The sequence below is a fragment of the Coptis chinensis genome, chromosome 8 (genome assembly GCF_015680905.1).
Source record: "Coptis chinensis isolate HL-2020 chromosome 8, ASM1568090v1, whole genome shotgun sequence".
Taxonomy (NCBI): Eukaryota; Viridiplantae; Streptophyta; class Magnoliopsida; order Ranunculales; family Ranunculaceae; genus Coptis; species Coptis chinensis.
Genome location: NC_141463.1, coordinates 15,516,834 through 15,538,602, shown reverse-complemented (window position 1 = coordinate 15,538,602; position 21,769 = coordinate 15,516,834). Strand labels below are relative to the sequence as shown.

The window sequence follows — 21,769 nt, the reverse complement described above, 5'->3', positions numbered from 1 at the left end:
GTATCTCCGCGTGTCGGAAATTAAAAAATTAATTATAAAATCGGATACTCCAAATCGCGTATCCGACATGTATCGGACGCGTATCGGGGTGTATCCGTGTCAGACATGTATTGGACATGGATACTTCACCCTTAGGGACGTATCGGTGCTATATAGCTAGCAGCCATGGCAGAGTGAGATGAGGAGTGATTTTGATTAAGATAGTATAGACCGTTCCTCTCATACCCCGAACCAATCACCTTCTTCGTCAAAAGGTCCTGAAAAACACAAGAATTTGGACAAAAGGTTACCGAACAATTCAAGACTTTTGTAAGCTGACTAACTGACTAATTGATAACAGATTGAATGGGAACTTGGGAACTAATAATGCAGATGACAAAGACAAGGAACCAACATTACAGACATCACCTCGACCAGAAACTTGACGAGTAGATCCATCAGCTAAAACAATACTAGACTTATAAGGGTGAAATGAAGAGAATAAAGAAGGGGTACCCGTCATATGAGAGCTGGCACCTGAGTCAATGACCCAAGAAGAACAAGAATGAGCAGTTAGCCCAACCGGATTACCTGAATTGGCAAGTGTAGCAGTGTGGGTAGATGATGAGGCAGGGGTCATAGCTTGTAATGAATGCAATAACTGATTAAACTCCTCGCGGGTGACATGAGATGAGGACCCATTACAAGTGAGAGGATGACTAGTGGAGTCTATAACTGCCTGATGCCCAGTTTCCTCTACTGCCTGGTTGGCCCAAGCAGGTTTCCCCATTTGTCCCAACAATACTCCTCGGTGTGATTAAATCTACCACAATGTGTACACCGTGAGTCATGATCTCCACGCCCAAAACTGCGGCCTGTACCACGACCTCCACGGCCTGAACCACAACCTCCCTCAACTCGACCAGAAACAAGGGCAGAAGACTCGGTAGGGATAGTGCTAGTGGTGTTAGATACCAGTCCTGTAGCACGTGAACACCACGAGTATGCAATAGAAGCACTAGGTAGGCTTTCACCAGCCAGAATCTGTGCTTTAATCGCAGCAAAAATCAGGACCCAAACCAGATAAAAACAATGCTGTCTGAAATTCTTCCCTTTGCTTCTTCTTTATGGAATTCCAAATTGCCTTTAGCAGTCTTCATATACATAACATTTGCAGAGACGGATGGCTCGCTCCACAACCAAGTCATGACTGTAGAATTTTGACTTTGCAAATCCTCATATTTGGCATCTTGGACAGGAGGTGGATCTTCAGACAAAACCTTTAATTTTTTCTTTGCAGTTAAAAACACTAACAGCATTTGCCCACATATGATCTGTCACTTCACCCTTCGGGTCATGTACTCAACTGTAACTCAGCTGGGTTTAGAAGCAGACTCCAGAGAAGGAACCAAGTGAGCTTGTCAGAGTTATCGCTATAGGAGGAGGTAAGAAATTGCAATCTGATCGAAAGGAAAATAGGTTAGAGAAAGGGTATGCAGAGAAATTTATCATGGAGAAATTGGATCAGCTGTTACTACAGTGCCAAAATCAGAGAATAGCAAGTAAAGACTTGAGGGAATCACAAAAATTTTGATATAGGTATAAGAGAGAAAGAAGAAGGAAAAACTTAATGAATGTTTTGGACAATTATGGTGGAGATAATCATCCTGCGACAATTGGGTTTGTTGAGGTCAGGCAGAGAAGTTTAGAGGAGTCACTTAGGAGGGATTCTCTATGTGGAGAAGCAAGTAAGGAGGGGAACTCAGAGGCTGGTTTGACAGCAAACCGAACCCATATGGGAGAGTTTGGTGCAGGAACTCAGGAAGGCGCGTTAATGAGGGGCTTATTCCAGGAGCAATACCTACAACTGAGACGCTAGTTCAGGCTGCCATACAGATATCTGCTCTAGTTGGTGGCAAGCACAGTGGTGATGCCGGGTGTAGGAAACAAGGGGTTTCTAGCCGCATTTTGTCAAAATGTTTGGGAGTTACTGGTGAGTGTTATTGATGAGGGAGAGGGGTGCAAAATAAGGAAGTTGGTGACCACAATCCTCCCCGCTGGATGTGAAGGGGTGGTGAATGGTTTCAATGAAAAAGAGCGTAGAAGGTGAGAGGGTGAGGGAACAAAGAGAAAACTTTTATCTTTTGGTGAAAGATGGGGTGTACGGGTTGAGGAGAGGAGAGAGAAGATCATTCAACTCATGGAGAGTGGGGAGGAAGAAAGAAGGGCCGCCGAGAACATTGCGAGGGATCCTTGGGAGGCCTATAATGATCTTTCTTCGGATTCGGGATATGAAGACTCGGTTGATTATGAGTATTCGGAAGAGGAGGTTGACAAAGACATGGGGAGAGCTCATTTTTCATGTTAAAAGCCGCTTATTCTTTCTTGGAATGTTAATGGGGTAGGAGGAAAGGAGAAAAGAAGATGGGATAGTATGAGTTTCACGTTAGAACAAGACAACTATGGGGAAGTGGGAATATGGGCTTTGCTTTCGTGCCTTCTTTGGGGAGGACGGGAAGGTCCGGAGGTGTGATTTCTTAATGGGATAAGGAAGTGGTGGAGGTGAGTGAGGTCTTGGAAGGAGCTTTCTCTCTTACTATTCGTTGTAGATGGGGAGTGGACCAACCTTGGTGTATGATTTCTAACATTTATGGGCCGGTGGATTACGGGTTCAAAGATGACTTTTGGATGGAATTGGAGGATGTAAGAGCTTGGACGGGATATGTGGTGTCTTGGGGGTGATTTTAATGCAACTAGATTTGTTTGGGAAAGAAGGGGGTTAGCGGAGAAGATAGGTTTATGGGGGAGTTTTCTTCTTTTGTCAATAGGAATTATCTTGTTGATATTCACTTTCTCGAGGGGTGAGGGTAATCCTTCATTGAGTCGCATTGATAGGTTTATTGTGAGTCCGGAGTGGGAGGAGATGTTTCCAAAAGAGTCTTTGCATGCATTACCGAAACCTATTTCGGATCATTGTCCAATTTTATTAGATTGTGAGGAGAAAGTAGGAGGGCCTAGGCCTTTCAAACTGGAGATGATGTGGTTCAAAGATGATGCTCTCATTCCTTTGATGGAAAGTTGGTGTGCGTCTTTCCATTTCAATGGGAATGCGGGGTTTGTGTTTTGGAAAAAGTTGAATAGTTTGAAAGTAAACCTCAAGACATGGAATAAGGAGATTTTTAGTAGGGTGGATATTAGAATTGGCTTGAAATTGGAGGAAGTGGCCGAGTTGGATCGTAAGGAGGAAGAGGGTACACTAACTAGAGAGGAGGTGGCAAGAAGAAAAGAAATAAAAAATGTACTTAATACACTTACTTTGATGGAGGAGGTGTTTTGGAGACAAAAATCAAGGGTGGTGGAGGTGAAGGAAGGGGAGAGAAATACTAAGTATTTTCATAAAATGGCAAGGACTAGAGGAAGAATTAACAATCTCTCAAAAATTAGGATTGGGGGTGTGCTAGAGGAGGATAAGGAAGTCATTGCAAATCATGTGGTGGAGTTCTATAAGAAATTTTATAAAGAACCTCATCGATGGCGGCCTAGAGTGGAAGGGATTAACCTTGATAGCATTTCGCTAGAAGATAAAGAAAGATTGGAGTCTCCAATTCTTGAACAAGAGGTGAAAGATGCGGTGGATATGCTTGGTGGGGATAAAGCACCGGGCCCGGATGGGTTTCCTAGTGCATTTTTCAAGAGGTGTTGGCACTTTTTAAAGGAGGATGTAATGAAGGTGGTAGAAGAGTTTCATGGAGATAACTACCTAGATTGGCGCCTTAAAACAACTTTTATTACACTAATCCCGAAGAAAGGAGCGGAGGAGTTGAAAGACTATAGACATATTAGTCTTTTTGGATCTTTGTACAAAATCATCACTAAAGATCTTGCTACAGGGTTGAAAGCGGTTATGGGAGGTATTATTTCAAGCTTCCGAAATGCATTTATTAGAAAAAGACAAATACTTGATTGTTCTTTGGTTGCAAATGAGATAATTGATTCGAAAGAAAAATTGAGTGGTGGAGGTATGGTTCTCAAGGTGGACATCATGAAAGCTTAGGACCATGTGTCGTGGAATTTCTTGGATTTTGTTATGGAGAAGATGGGGTTTGGAGCTAGGTGGAGATGATGGATTCGTGTATACATTTCTATGGCGCAGTTTTCCACCCTCATCAATGGAGTTCCACATGGATTCTTCCGGAGTTCTAGAGGATTGAGACAAGGTGATCCTCCATCACCTTTCCTTTTTATCATGATTACCGAGGTACTTAGTAAAATGACAAGTATGTTTGTGGAAGGGGGAATCATTAATGGTTTTAGAGCTTCAAGTAGAATGGAGTCTATATCCATCTCACACCTCCAATTTGCGGATGATACCATGTTTTTCACAAGTGCGACGATGGATAATGCGAATGCACTTAAATACTTACTTGGGTGGTTTGAGTTGGCCTCCGGGCTTAGAATCAACTTGTCAAAGTCGAGGATCTATGGAGTGGGGGTGGTGGAAAGGTTGGGCTATATTGCTAGTGTGTTGGGTTGTGAGGTGGATGTCTTTCGTACACTATTTGGGCCTTTCATTGGGAGCTAGAAGCAAGTCCAAGGATATTTGGGCCAAGGTAATTGATAGGGTGGAAAGTAGATTGGCGGGATGGAAAACAAAGTGTCTTTTTCTATTGGGGGAAGATGTACCTTGGTGAACTCTACTTTATCTACTATCCCAAATTATTATCTTTCTTTGTTTCTGATTCCTAAAAGTGTCGCTAGGCACTTAGTGAAGCTATCTAGGAGATTCATATGGGGAGGGGAAGAAGGGAAGAATAAAATGCACATGGTTAAATGGGATAGGCTTTGTCTATCAAAGGAAGGAGGGTTGGGGTGCAAACACATCTTGCTCATGAATAAAGCTTTACTAGCAAAATGGAGTTGGAGATATGGTGAGGAGGATGAACGTCTATGGCGAAGAGTGGTGGTGGATAAGTATGGAGAGGGGGTTAATAAATGGTTGTGGAAGGTACTGAGAAATCCTTTGAGATGACTCTTTGGAGGAGCATTGCAAGCGTATGAGACAAGTTTAAGAAAGGCGTGATTTTTCTACCCGGAACCGGGGAGACCATTTCATTTTGGGATGATGTATAGGTGGGGGAAACCACACTTAGGGAGCAATTTGATGACATTTATAGCTTGGCGTGCAATAAGAAAGCCTTGATATCGGATTATTTGGAGAGAAGTAATCAAGGGGTGGTGTGGAATGTGTCACTTCGAAGAGGCCTTAATGATTAGGAGATAGAAAACTTTGAGACCTTCTTAGAGTCCATTTACCATGAGGGGAATAGATTTGGAGAGGTTGAATCAAGGAAGTGGATTTGGGAGGAGAAAGATGGATTTACCGTAAAATCTTTTTACTTTAACTTGGCCAACGAGTTTACCTTGCAACATCTCAACACTACGGAGAGGATCCTTAATTTCCCACATAAAAGGATTTAGAAGATGTTTATCCCGTTCAAAGTGGCATTCTTTTGTTGGCTCACTTGGGAAGGATCAAAACGGTTGATAATCTTAATCGAAGGGGTATGAACCTCCCAACCCTTTGTTCACTTTGCAAAAGGGTGGATGAAAGTATTGATCACCTTCTTCTTAATTGTCCACTTGCGAGTGATGTTTGGAAGAATTTCTTCTTCTCATTCAATAGGCCTTGGGATCCACCATTAAATGTTAGAGAAGCCTTAGTGAAGAATTTGATTGCGGGCTCTTTGTCTAACAAGTCTAAGTGGCTTTATGGATCATCTTCCTAGTGCTATTATGTGGACTTTATGGAAAGAAAGAAATATGAGGATCTTTGAGCACAAGGAGAAAGAGATACATAAGATAGTGGAAGAAGTCAAAGAATTGTTGTTCGAATGGGCTAGTGTGTGCCCAAGCTTCCGGGGAGTGGGTTATGTCGATTTTCTATGTGATTGAAATACTCTTGTAACTTAAGTGTACAAGTGGGTATGATCGAGTAGCTACTTGCTACCTAAGATCTATATGTAATTTGTAATGTGTAACCTTTGGATCTATAATAAATAAAATTGAGTTTTACCGATAAAAAAAAAAAATTGCCCACATGATAGTTTCTATCACAGTTTAACTTAACAGTGGTGATCTGAGCACCAAAGCTATCACTAAAAGTGATTTGTGTGGTTGTCTCACTAGTATTAGCCATGAAACCACTATCCAAGTAATAAGTTGCAAACACCAAAGCAATAGACTAGCGAAAAAAAAAACAAACTGAAACAACAAAACAAGAACAGCAAGCACTACAGACCAATCAACACAAACAAACTCACCCTCTGGCTAGAGAGACATAGACTTACACATCGAAATCCGAGATACAAATGCTGCAAAGCTTGAACACAAGAAACTTCTCAGACATACGGTCAAATATCTAGAGCAAAGGAGACATTTCTTTGCACTTGGAAACCATTACATAAACTTAAACACCAAAAGCACAAGACTTGTCTATGTTTTAGATCTGTTTTTTTTTTTGTGTGTGTGTCCAGATCTAGATCTGATTTGGAGAGACAGAACTAGATCTGGAAATGAGCCATTGAAAAGAAAAAAAAAATCTGAAAAGAATGAAGATTGAGAGCAGTAAGAAATAATGGTGGCCGCCGCCACTATGGTGGTGGTGCTGGAACCAAACCCTAGCCTACTCTGATACCAAGTTAAGAGACTAGTTTAGAGAAATGAAGTTGAGAGAATTAGAATAAACTAGTTCTCATCTCTTATTTATATTAGTGAGAAACCCTAGTGGGCTCACTTATATAAACGTGAGGCCCAGATACACATAAAAGCGAAGTAAACACATAATACTAAAAATACCCTCTTACAATGACAAACTATGAGATTAGATCTTTGATATCCATTATTTAAATTTGAATTGTGTAAGTAAGAATTGCTGCTTATCTAAGGACATAGCCCTTCATTTTTTCACATTCCTATTTGGTTAGCGTGATTAGTTGTTTCTTTTGTTTGGTCATATATCTAGTACGCTACTCAGTTTATAGTATCTGTATAGTAAATTTATTTTATTCAAGTCAAAATTTCTCACTCCAGGATTAAGTTATATTTCTCTGTTATGACCTTCAGTTGGATAAGCCCTAGTGAAATACGCTGCCTTCTGCAGTACTCTGAACATTAATGCTGTGTGGGCATCACTCATAATTGAAGAATGTTCGCGACTTGGTCTGACGGTGAGGTTTTATTACTAAGTTTCATATCCTTATTAGAGACCTTGTATATTTTTTTGGGGTTCGTTCAATACTGTAAAATATGTATTTCTGCTATTCTGCAGTAGCAAAGTCATCCTCTGCAAATTTTTGTACTGATTATCTGATCTTTGTGTCATTCAAGTACATGTTTCTGATTTATTCTTTATTTTTAGTACTTCTGCATTGCTCCAGGATCAAGATCATCTCCACTTGCAGTCGCTGCTTCAAGTCATCCTCGTATTTACTTGCATATCATGCTTTGATGAGCTCCTTGCATTTCATGCGGTTGGTTATGCAAGAGGGTCCTACAAACCAGCCAGTAGTTATAACATCATCAGGCACTGCAGTCTCTCAATCTTCTTCCAGCGGTGAGATATGCTTATGCTCATTTCATTCAGATAAGGCAACTGATACCTTTTCAAGTGGCACAAGTCTTATAAATCTCTTGATTGAGAGAGGCCTACTGCGTTTTTTCTTAGTTTTCACTTGAAGATACGTTGAGCAACTCAGGATATCTATCATTACACAAAAGATCTCACGACTCACGAGCTCTGAATCCTTGAAAGTTGAAACACATGGACCAACAATCTTAACTGAATATTATGAGCACTCTAAATATCATAGATCTAGTGTTTGTTCTTCTCGGGTTCTCAACATTAGAGTGGCCTCGATTAGCAATAAAGGAAAAGGAAAAAAAACAGAAGATGAAAGAAAACCTAAAGGAATTAAAGGATCGCAGTCACCTACTTGGAATGCAAGTACGGATTATCCTATGGTTACAGACTGTATTCTGTATCTGCTTTCATCATCCTTGCGTGAGGAAACTTCTCTAGTTGGTCTACACCTCACATTATGTCATTTCTGTTCCTTGTTTCATAAGTTTTCTTCCTTGTTTCAAATCTAATAAGCTACCATTTACAGGTTGTGGAGGCTAGTCAAGATTTTGTACCCCTTCTATTACTCACAGCAGATCGCCCACCAGAGCTGCAGAATGCTGGCGCAAACCAAGCAATAAATCAGGTTTGGTGGTTCTACACCACTTTTCTCTTGACTGATGGTATTTTATTTCTAACGAAGAAGTGCATGCTAAGATCAACATGACTTGCTTCCGTTAATGGAAGAATCAGTATTGAACACAGTTCTGAAATATGAATTATTCGTTTAAAGTAAATAACGTAAATTTGAAAACCTTTGATAAATTAAATTACGTTATAGACCATTGGTTATTTCTTTCTTATACGTTTTGGTCATATACTTATATGTTGATTACCAAGGTCAGAGAATGTTGTGAACCAACCCCTGCATGTTCAAATGCAATACAAATCCTAATAGAAGAGATTTCTTTGCAAAAATGCAACATTATCATCTAGATCATGTTATGAAGTCCAGCCAAGCAAAGTGTGAGCGCATGAACCTTGAGTTCCAAATTGGCGCACACAAGAAAATGTGGGTCAAGCAGTTTTCCTCAAAATTCTTCTTCTTCATGTGAACCCTCATGCTTGTCTTTGCTTCCGAATATCCCAACAAACTGCATGACAAAGCAACTTTTCAAAAGATATTACTGATCCATAAGACTGAAGAATTTTTGAAGACAAGATCTCATCTTTTGATCAAGTGTAAAATCATTGGTTAAGGGTAAGGGAACACCCATAACTGGCAATGCAGCTGAAGGGGCAAAATGTAAATGAGATTTCTCGTACTAGAACTCTCCCGCTGGAGAGTGGCAAGCCTGGACTGAAAAGGGACACCTTAATATGCGGCTGCACATGCAAATAACTTTCTTGTGTGATTGAAGATAACATTTTAACCTTTTTGTGTGGAAATAGCAATAAAATTTCTTTTTTGAGTGCTTTAGGATTCAATTTAGTAATGATTGGGTTGAAGAGTGTGAACATGGCACCACACACGCTTAGAACCTTAAAACTAGAAAAAGAGTACTATAACTTGTTCAAGGATACTGTCTAATTAATTAAACTTCCAGTTGTGAGTACATCATCTTCCATATATGTTATCCTCAATGAAGAGAAACAAGTGATTTCCTATTCGTATTGGAATGTTGTTATTTCCCTTTTGCATTTTGACATGTTACAATGGTACATTCCTATAGGGTCAATATAGCATGTGTCAAAGATGATCTTTTGCTAGCAATCATTTCCCCATGTTTCATTCAAGAAACCGCTGGCTGTATCTGCGTTTACCTCCCTGTTACTTGCTAGAATATCTTTACCTTGTAAACAAAACTCCCCGTAAATAGTAGCTTTTTCTATCGACGGATTTTTCCCCCGAATTTGTCCCTTTGCCAAATACCGATATTACGGTTCATGCCATCTTTGTTTTATCCTTGCCAAATACCGATATTACGGTTCATGTCATCTTTGTTTTATCCTTGCCAAATACCGATATTACGGTTCATGCCATTTTTGTTTTATTGTTATTTTGTCTTTTTTGTAGGGGTGTAAATGTAAATGAACTGATTGAGTTGTCACCATTGCATCAGAATTTTTGGACAAGTTTGACTGGTTAAGACAAGCCAATTCCGGTTTGGATGATTTTGACCAAGTTTGACCAAAAAAAATAACATTCCAAAAATTTCCAAAACACCAATAATACTTATTCACGCCATTTTTTGTTTTTATTTATTTATTTTTTTATATCCCAAAGAAATTTAATACAATTAGTTTAAATCGGTGTGTTAGTTGGACCTTTTACATCTATAACAACAAATCGGGTCGGGAATTTAGATTTTTTATGTTTGATTCGAATTTAAATTTTGGACTCGAAGTTTTTTATTATCCCGTTTGATTTCGGTTTCAAAATGTATCATAAAATAATAGCGAAAAAAAACATGCGCATCATATCGCTGGCTTTATTTTATTTTTTATTTTTTATTCCGACAAATTTAACATATTAAGTCTAAATTAGTGTGTTAGTGAGATCTCTTTACATCTAGAGCAACAAATCGGGTTGGGAATTTAAATTTTTTATGATCGATTCAAATTTGAATTTTGAATCGGGTTTTTATTAACCCGATTGATTTCGGTTTCGGGTAGTTATCATAAACTAAGTAATGAAAAAAAAAGATCGGCGCTTTAGAATAAATTTCACTCATCGCTTCGGATATGTATTATATAAAATAAGCACGAAAAACAAACATGAGACGCAGCGTGCGTGCGCCGAATAAATTTCACGCCTCGAAAGTGCCCAAAATGCTAGTGTTTGTAATACTTTTATCATAATCTTGTATATCCGCACAACATGGAAGATATGTAGGGCCCACCATTAGTTTAGATCCGGTAGACTAGGATTGATAGTCATTTCTCAGCTTTGAAGTTTTTCATCGCACACATGTAAATAGAAGGTGTGAAGGTTAAATTAAAAATGAGAAAAGTGACTATAACATGTGGCTATGAATTTTGGCCACTTGGTTTTGTTTTTTTATTATTTACAAAATTCAAAGTGTTATAACTTTTGATTTGCAAGTCATTTTTTGACAAAGTTTATATTTCCAAACGCCCCTAACGACCTTTCTCGTTGAGATCACACATCAAAACCATTATTTTAGTGACCCTAGTACCACCTACCAATAGATATTGTCTCCACTTGGCCATCCAAAGGCCAAGGCCAAGGCTCAAAGCCCGCCAATCTATGGGTCGCGGGCTTTTAACCTCAAAAGGCCCTCCGATACTAGTAAGTGGTAATAAAGCCGATCCAAGCCTCGCTATGTGGGACTAAATGTACCTCGACATCACAATCCCACCACCTTAGGAGAAAGCCGTCATTAGCTCAAAACCAATTGTAACGACCCAAACTACCAACAATGTCAATGCTGTCCCCCTTGGACACCCAAAGGCCCAGTCCAAAGCCTACCCGCCCACGGGTGTGGGCTTTTCTCAAAAGGTCTCGACGTTAGTGATTGATATCCAAGTCGCGGACGGCTTGTTCCTAAGATGGTAGGATTGTGGTATCCCTGGATTGGGGGTTTAGTCCCATATCAGATGGCTAATAGGAAACTGTCTTGGTTCCTGGTTATATTGGATCGACTACCACTTAGTAATGTCGAGGCCTTTGAGAAAACCCCACACCCATAGATGGGCAGGCTTTGGACATGGGCCTTTGGGTGACTAAAGGTGGGTACAAAGATCAACATGTTGTAGTAGGTGGTGCCATGGTGGGGTGCTACAAATTTTACTTTCTTTTTCTTCATCCTTCTTTTCTTCCTTTTGTAGTCTTTAGCCTTGTTCGGAGAGCTGAATTCTGTCTAAGACATGTCATTAGTGGGAGCGCAAAGGCATTAGTGCCAAAGGCATAACCTTTGAGCTAACGTTACTTTACCACGGATATGGCAATATACTTGTAATTGTGTGTTGTGTCTGACACATCCGACACAGATTATTTTTTTAAATATAGCATGTCCATGTAGCCTTTGAGGTTTTGGGGAGGCGTGCTGGGATCATGCGTGCATAGAGGCATGAAAACACACTAGTTATGTAATTTAGTTAGATGTAATGTAAGTTCAGATTCAGTTATGTCTTCTTCAGTTAATACATCTCCTGTATCACACTTTTGGTAGCAAATTGGAATGTTTGAATTTCAGGTCAATCATTTTGGTTCATTTGTGAGGTCTTTCTTTTAGTCTCCCTGCACCCACTGATCATGTTCCTGCTCGGATGGTTCTAACCCACGGTTGACTCTGCTGTCTATTTTGCAACTCATGCACCCAGTGGCCCTGTGCATATTAATTGTCCATTTAGAGAGCCTTTGGAAGATTCTCCAAGAGATTGGATGTTAAGCTGCTTGAAAGGCTTAGAGACTTGGATGTCCAGAGAAGATCCATTTTACCAAGCGTGGGGCGATCGAGCATTCCCATGCATCTAATAGTATTCAATTACAAGTTGAGGATCTTCTAAATACAATTCAATGTGCTAACAAGGGTCTGCTCCTAATTGGTGCCATCCACACTGAAGATGAGGCGTGGGCTGCTCTTCTCTTGGCTAAACATCTATCTTGGCCGATCGTAGCTGACATCTTGTCTGGTCTAAGATTGAAGAAAGTTTTTACTGCATTTCCTCAATTCACAGAGAAGATGTTATTTATAGATCATCTTGATCATGCTCTGCTCGCTGATTCAGTCAAGCTGTGGGCACAACCAGATGTAATTATTCAGGTAAGCTCTCATTCTATTTGGCAGTTTTGCTGCTAGAAAGTTAGTGAGAAGTAAAATTCTTAAATGGCAAGAGAATGACCGTTTACCTCTTCAAGAAAAAAAGAGAATAAAAGAAAATAAAAATCTAAAACAGAAATAAATGAATATCTGGTCTGTTTCTTGTACTTGTAGATTGCAGTCATAAAACCTAAAAACTTTGTTGTACAAATTGTGATACTGTGTTGAACAAGTTTTTGAGAAAGAATCCATAGGATCGTTATAAGATAACATCATATGCAACTTCTATAAAATGTAGATATCACCGAAAAGAAGCCAAGTTAGAGTTGACGACAATATATAAAATCATAATATTTCAAAATGATACATGAAGCTAGATGTCATACACTATATTCTAGTATTTTGCAACTGTTATATTTATTATGGAAAATGGTTAGTTTAGTTATTTGCATCGTGTCGGAAGTAACCATGAATTTTAAGAGATTTGGAAAAGCATTATTTCAGAGAAATGTTCTATACATCTGCCGTTTCTCAATGCATTTTTAGACAAAGGCTCAGTTTTTCTTCTTTTGGATGGTAAATATTTTTCAATACTTGGAGTGTGAAGCAGACACTGTACATGTTTATGTGAAAGATTTCTTGTTCATAATCCCATTGGATATGCTTTTGTGCTAATAATGGAAGCAGTAAACTGAATGTACTTTTAACTTCATCTGAGCTCCTTTGTTTTTTCAAACGCTTCACAGATAGGTAGCAGAATAACAAGCAAACGCATAAGTCAGATGCTAGAGGTCTGCTCTCCATGTACATATATAATGGTTGACAAGCATCCGTACCGTCATGATCCTTCTCATATTGTAACTCATCGCATTCAAAGTACCATTATCGAGTTTGCTGATTTCTTATCCAAAGTTCAACTCCCAAGGATAAGCTGCAAATGGAGCGGACACATGCAAGCTTTAAATATGATGGTACTAATACATTTTGGAAGCTATTAACTATTAAGTTTATTGTTAGTTATTAAATGAAAACACCTAGTACAAAAACAAAAGACAAAAAGTTACATATTTGGAGGACAGGGATGTAAAGTTTTTTATATATGAAATTATTGATTACTCAGGCTTTTCCAATTATAGCATTGTCTTTTGATTCAATATATTTTTGGCTTCTCAGGCTAATATAGAATTTAGTATCTTTGGATACTTTTTTCTTATCCCGACAGTTTCTGCATTTAGTAATTGAATTCAAGTAAAATGTCTGTAGCTGTGAAGCTCAGATTGTATAAATGAGTTTATTTTGTTAGTACCTGTTAGTGGTAAAATGTAATTGATTAACAGGGAGTATTTGAGTCAGAAAAGGAGGTGTAATATGGAGTAGAATCTTTGCAGGATTTTGTACTGTAGCTTTTGCAGTCGTTCTTCATACTATTGTTTTGCCATAAAGCACTTCAATATATTTTTCAAAATAGTTTGAACTGTGGTTTTCTGCAAGATCATTTTCTAAAATATTCTCTGTGATGCTTCAACCATTTATCCGTTTCTCATCATACTATGCCTCAATGCTATCAAATTGTATCCTCTATCACCATCCTTATGGGGTTTATTAAGTTTAATGGAAACTCTGTTCCCAGATTACTTTTTGTTGTCTGTTTTCTCTTTCTGGGTATGCGGCTTTTGTATGTTTCTTCTTTGTATCATCTTTGGTAATACTATCTAGGAATGTTTGATGGATATGTTAGTACTAAGTGCGAGCAATTGAGCATGGCCTTCAATAGGTGATTTATTCTTAATTAGTAAAATACCGCAAGTGTATTTGGAATAATACCAGTTTACCAAACAAAAATATTTTGAATAATATCATTAAGTTGTGTTTTTATGATGGCTTTTAGTATTGGGCTACAGTGATACAAATTTTTCTATATGCAGTAATTGATATTGGCTGATGGGATACATATCCAGGTTGCAAGGGAGATAGAGTTTCAAATTCATTCAGTACTTTCGTTGACTGAGCCTCATGTTGCACAAGTAATTTCAGAAGCACTTCCAAGTGATGCTGCCTTATTTTTAAACAGCATGGTCATACGCTGATGCAGACATGTATGGGCGTGGTTGGATGAATTATACAAATGACTCCACATGGATTATGTCAAGTTGGGAGCTATCTTGCCTTGGGATACGGGCATCTGGGAATAGGGGCTTGAGAGTGGTATTGATGGGTTGCTTAGCACAGCCATTGGATTTGCAACTGGAAGCTACAAAAGAGTAAATCTTTCATAACCATTGTTAAATAAGCTAACTTACGGAGTTACACTTTGATGTTTTTTCTCTCCTTAAAACAGCTTCTGTCACATTTTAAGACTGCAATTTAAATCTGTCTCAGCTGTGAGCTCAATAGGGAGGTTGTGTAGTGTTAAATAACATATAAAGTTCAAGATGATGTTACCCAGAAATTGGTTGCTGACATGGAAATTCAGAAATTGAAATATTTGACATGGATAGCTATATGGGACAAGGAGCTTGTAGCTTTAACAAGCAATCACAGACATACTGTTCTTAATGTTATATAAGTTGGGAATTTTACCCATTCAAATGAGGACACACTCTTAACTTTCAGTAAATCATTGACTTCTTGTGGCCTCCAGTGTTAGTGTATGATTATTTTTTCTACTGCCATTTCACATCAGATGAAGCTATTTAAATTCTGTCATGACTCTGTTCAGGTATTTTGTGTGATGGGAGACATTTCTTTCCTTCATGATACTAATGGACTGGCAATTTTAAAACAAAAGGTAAGAGTTCATGATTCTGTAAGTACCTTTCACGCATGCCGCCTTACTTTGTATGAATTTTGTTGATGCCCCTTGAAGTCTTGGGAGATAATGGTTGAATGGACTTGGGTTTGTTTAAATATGGACAACTTCCATGGTGTAATCACCATCTTGATGTAAAACAGAGCTTAAATATCCATTTGGACCTATAATGGTGTTTAGGAACATGGGCTCGTCAATAAATTCTGGCTGTTATGTTTAACTATATATCCATGCTTCATATTGTCTTGTTTGCAGTATTTATATCCTAGATTGAAGCTTTTAAGTACTATTGTCAGCTCCCCTCGTGCATCTCGTCTACTTGAGTCCCTAATTTGTGACCCACAATTACACTCTGAGGTGAAGTGTTGTTGGATGTGTGTTTGACCTGCGATCCTGCATTCCGGCTTCCCGCTCGCGAGGGATATTATTGGTGTTCTGTCCAGCCCCTACATGTGTGGCAACATGTTATGCGTGTCGTGTGTCTTTTAGATACGTTGTTGACACACAACTTCATTTCTTTGAACCTGTAAATTCTACCTTTCTCCACTGAAGGTGAGATTTGGTACCAACCCTAGGCTTGACCAGTAGGCTGTTGGACACCTCAAATGATGTTCTAAAAGTTTGCCTTGGTAATATGTCAAGAAAAGGAATTTGACAAGTTGGTGGGGAGGTCAAGGAAACGCTTTTCCATTTGCACAATTGCTTGTCCTACTTTCAAGGGGCCAAGTTGAGATCTTCTTTTTTTGTGTGGGGAGCATGAGTGGTGTACTGGTGTCTAGTGGCTTCTTGCTACTTTGAGATTGGATCTATTATACAAATGGTTGATTTCATGAACTTTATTGATAGAAAAAAGTATATTTTCATTATGCCTCTTCAAAATGATTGTTACCATTTTTAGGTTGAAAGTTGAATCATCCATTGTTTCTATTTTAACCCTATCTCATCTTTCCTTGATGGTTCCCTAGTTGTGCACTTTGTATATACTCATTCTCTGTTGTTACTAACGGATGACCTTTTCATGAAGGGCATGGAGAAAACCTTTGGTAATACTTGTAATAAACAATCATGGCCGAGCGCAATCTTCAGTCTCCTTCCGATTGCAAAAAACTGATCCAAGTGTACTGAATCGATACTTCTACACATCACATAACATGTCAATAGGCAAGTTGTTTGTGAAGCTCATAGGTAATGCATCTACACCTGTTTGCACAATACAACTTACGCACTTGTCCTATATCAATACCTATAAGCTAAATTTCACGCATCACTTCCGTTTGCGTGGTATACTTGTTTTCATTAGATTTACTTTTCAGTTGTTTACGTTGCCTTTTATACCATTTTACTGCTGGATTGTGTACAAGGGCTATTTTATTGTTTTTCACCTATAGTTGTAAAAGTGGATATGGGTGTAATAAGGTTCCATACACAGTTATCATTCTTCTTTAAGAGATGCAAAAATTATTTATGAAGTATCTGTTGTTGAAGATGGTGAATGACTTTGAAAAAAGCAATCTTACCAATTGTATTAATCAAAACACACAAAAAGGACCCTTACCCGTGGATGACCGATGGTCTTGTTTAAAAATAATGTCATAACAAATATGAGTTCTTCTTGGTTTTCTTTTGCATGGTACCAACTTCGGGCTTTACTATTCTTGCTTTCGAAGTTACAATTTGTTCCTCATTTGTTTGTGCATTATTTTCGAAAGCTGAAGGCTCTCTCTTTGTGTCCCTTTTATCTTTACAAGTCTTCACACCAATTTTTTATTCCGGTGGCCTACCCATCATTGGTGTTGACCAGGCTCTCGCCTGAAAGTTGCCTTTGGATCACCCTTGTTCTACACACTTTTTCAGCATCAAAACCTTTTGTTCATCCGAGGAAGCGTGAAACTTACGAATTTGTGCAAATTCGGTGAATATCAAAGGACCCATTAGGAAGATCAATCGGAGTGCTACTAAGTCTGTCTCCACCTAGGGTGTATCAAAGATAAGAGGATGCTTCCCTACCAATTAGAACAATTTCACATAACTTCATGCCAAGACAAGGAAGCCCATACATACTCTTGTAAAACAGCGACAATGAATTTCATCTGTCCCAACTCTATGGACCTTATTAGCTCTTTTGCTATCAAATCCAATGCATCTCTAGAAATGTACCCTCTAAGTTGCACATATGTGTTTTGTTTGTAACGATGATCCCAGATTCAAGCTCCTATTAAAAGAACTTTCAATTTACGTCACTTTGGTTTGTGGGAGATTATTAATCAAATTAAAGTTTGTTTGAAGTTACCATTATTGCTAGAGCATAAAATGCCTCTTCAAAGAGGAATGCATACTTTCAATTCGATTCTTGCTTTCGAAGTACCAAAATGCATATGGAGATCTATCAAGCCGAGACAAACCTTTCTTTGTACTTGAAAGCCATTTGGTCTTCTATGTATTCCACAACACCATAATGATCTCTCCGTACTCAAGTTTAAAACAACGTAGGTGTTCCAAGTACTCAACTTGATGCAGTCAGAATATTATTATTTGTTTTGAACATAAACATAAATTGTTCATACCGAAAAAAATTCTCAAATGTTTTTTTGGCCTTTTGTCTCGATGTTCCTCTAATGTCTTTGCTGCGACCTATAAGATGCTTCCCAATAGTATGATTATGAGTTCCACACATAACTTTCGGTATCCATCCACCCGTTGTTTCATAATTCCCACTTTCAACACAAATGGAGCTGACCACATTTTTTGGAATAAACTTGCGTGTGTAGAGAGACGTCGAGGTGTGACAAGTATTACTCATAAGTTAATATTTCATAGAGTGCAGTGCATGTGACCTACTACCGGTATTGCATTGTAAAAGCATGGATATAGATTATAAAAATGTCATATAGGGTATAGTATGCAATTAATAGTTCTATAAAAGTAAAAGTATATCAAACTTTATGGGTGGTCCAATAGTTTAATTCAATAAGAGTTTTACGTTTGGTAGTATGTCATAAGCGCTACAATCACTAATATGACTATACTCATAAATGTCATACTCGAATATTATTTCACTTTTTATAAGATATGTCAATAAAGAGTTTTATATGTTGGGTCTAATCAGGATAGATATGACCTTTATATATGTCATAACTCGAATATTATGTTACTATAATATATGATATTATAATATATGCTAGTAAGAGTTTTATATGATATATATGACACTATATATGTCATACTCTAATGTTATGTCACTTTTTATAACATAATTCAATGATATGTTATGTCTCTTTTTACAATAAATGTGAATTAGAGATTTATACGTTCGGTAGTTGAATCACATATATATGACACTATATATATCATACTCAAATGTTATGTCACTATTTATTATATATGCTAATAAGTTTTATACTTTTGGTAGTATTATTAGCTAGAATTGGCGATAGATATGACACTATATATGTCATTTTCGAATGTTATGTCACTTTTATAATATATTAGTTTGGTAGTATATCATAAGAATCACAAATAAATATAACACTATATTGGTCATACTATAATGTTATGTTAACATATGACATATTCCTCTGCAAAGCTCCAACCTTACATTATGTTCATAGTCGATTGTGGTATGAACAAAGAATGTTCATAGCTCGTGACTATAAACAATCATTGTTCATAGATTGTTCATAGTCAGTTGTGGTATGAACACTCATTGTTCATAACTCAACACTCATTGTTCATAGCTCAACACTCATTGTTCATAGCTACAGAACTATGAACAATCATTGTTCATAGTCGAATTGTGGTATGAACAAAGAATATTCATAACTCATGACTATGAACATTGATTGTTCGTAGTACGTACAGTATGGACTATGAATGTCTTCATCGTGGATGTGAACCCAACAACTTCAAACAATGGCATCTTGAAGACATTCGTCTTGTACGTGCAATCCATGACAATGACCTCGGGGAAAACACTTTTGCCAAATGAATTGATTGGGGATGTGCAAACAACAAAATCTACATTCACATTCTTTGGATTATCCCTATGAAACTCTGTGTACCCAAATTCTTCTAAATTTCTTAGAAATTCTTGCATTTGGTTTCTTCCACTCAAAGAACCAACTAATTCTTGTGGACGATAATTGTATAAAGTGCTTTTGTTTGACAAATTATTGTCATATCTCTGTTTCAAGAGGGTAAAATTTCCGCGGTTTAACACCACTCAAAGATAAATCCACGAACAATCAATTTTTCTTGACTTTTAACCTTCCGATGAATGCGACCTATAAGATGCTCCCCAATAGTATGATTATGAGTTCCACACATAACACTCATTATCTATCCACCTTCGTTTCGTAATTCCCCTTTCAACACAAATGGATGACCACATTTCTTGAACTGGATTGCCTATATTCTTTGGTTTTTTGTTCAATATTTTCGCTTTACTGCGGATGGTCTAAATTTTCCCTCCTTTCTTAACTCAAGAAAACTCTAGGTCTTCTTCAAGTCCCTAATTATCGGACCTTGATATCACAACCACAACTCCAACAAATCATATTAACCGCCGAACACCATCGAGATCAACGAGCGACGATCTTGAAGACGTAAACCCTTGATCTTAGATACTATTGGACTAAAAATTGTTTTTGCTAAGTTATTGATAAAATAAATAAAAAATACAAGCTTTCAAATTACATTATTACCTCAATTGTTGTAAATGATTCGGTCATATCGGGATAGCTAATTTCAACATTGTTGTAAAGTTCGTCATCGGAATAATAATTTGATTCATAGTGTTAAAGCTGACTCTATGTCACTTTTAACACTAATCAAAGTTATCATTTTGATTTTGGCGGAGAATTTATCTTGAGCGTTGCTTCCAAAGACATGAGTCCATTCTTAAAGTGAAAATTTGGTGGGAATAACAATAATTTTTGTGGGTGACTCAAGACTAACCTAAGAACAACAATGAGGGAGGGGGAGAAATTTGAGAGCATGAGTGGTAGGAGTGTTTCGTGGAGTAGTAAAAATGCGGTGAAGAGCTCGTTTGAATTACAATGGGGTGTGGAGAGAGTTATTTAAGGTTATAATGGTCATATTAACAAAAAAATGGGGTGTGGAGAGAGTTGAGAGTTATTTAAGGTTATAATGGTCATATTAAAAAAAAATGGGGTGTGGAGAGAGTTGAGAGTTATTTAAGGTTATAATGGTCATATTAACAAAAAATGGGGTGTGGAGAGAGCAGCACCAGTTTTTTTTGGAATAAATTTGCCGTGTGTAGAGAGACAATCGGAGTGTGATGAGTATTACTCATAAGTTAATATTTCATAGAGTATAGAGTACGTGACCTACTACCCGGTATTGCATTGTAAAAAGCATGGATATATGTTATAAAAAATGTCATATAGGATGTAGTATATCATACTTTATGGATGGTACAATAAAACAATTGTTTAAGAGGATAGTATGTCAATAAGAGTTTTATACGTTGGGTCTCATAAGCGTAGCAATCACAATTAGATATATGTCATACTCGAATATTATGTTACTTTTTATAATATATGCTAGTATGAGTTTTATACAGTTGGTAGCATGTCATAAGTTCTACAATCACTGATATATATGATACTATATGTCATACTCAAATGTTATGTGAATCGCTGATAGATATGACACTATATATGTCATACTTACTTTCGAATGTTATGTTAGTTTTATAATATATTAAGTTTGGTAGTATATCATAAGAATCACGGATAGATATAACACTATATTTGTCATACTAGAATGTTATGTTAACATATGACATATTCCTCGCAAAAAAACTCCAACCTGTTTATGTTCATAGTCAATTGTGGTATGAACAAAGAATGTTCATAGCTTCATGACTATGAACAATCATTGTTCATAGTCATTGTGGTATGAACACTCATTGTTCATAGCATTGAGTGTTCATAGCTACTGTTAACTATGAACAATCACATTCATAGCTATTTAACTATGAACAATCATTGTTCATAGTCGAATTGTGGTATGAACAAAGAATATTCATAGCTCGTGACTATGAACATTGTTGTTCGTAAAATGCATTATAGTATCTGAGAAACATACCTTGGGAAAGTAGAATTGTTCATAGTTCGGTAGCTATGAATAATGAAATGTTCATAGTCCCTTTCTCCCCACGCATTACAATCAAGAATTGGTTTCTTAATCTAGATTCGTAATTAGTACTAATCGGGGCAAGTCCTCATCATAATGAGGAGGAACCAAAGCAGTATATTCACAATAATTTTAGATCTTCCGACCTCCTAGGAGTTATGTCATATAATTTTAGATACTCATCGATAGATATGACACTATATATGTCATACTTTCGAATGTTATGTCACTTTTTATAATATATATCGTTTGGTAGTATACTACAATCACGAGATAGATATGACACTATATTTGTCATACGAATGTTATATTCTTGTTTATGGCATATTCCGGCGTTTATTTGTAAAAGAGCGAAACGGATCCATTTATGAATCGACATATGTCTCATTGATGGTCTTGTCTCATGGTGAGGGACAACCC

The 21,769-nt window shown here is 37.5% G+C and overlaps 1 pseudogene; it reads left to right on the top strand.

Moving 5' to 3' along the window:
* The first annotated feature begins 11,903 nt into the window (after positions 1-11,903).
* LOC147480186 (protein PHYLLO, chloroplastic pseudogene) lies at positions 11,904-14,471 on the top strand (annotated as a pseudogene).
* Positions 14,472-21,769: the final 7,298 nt, after the last annotated feature.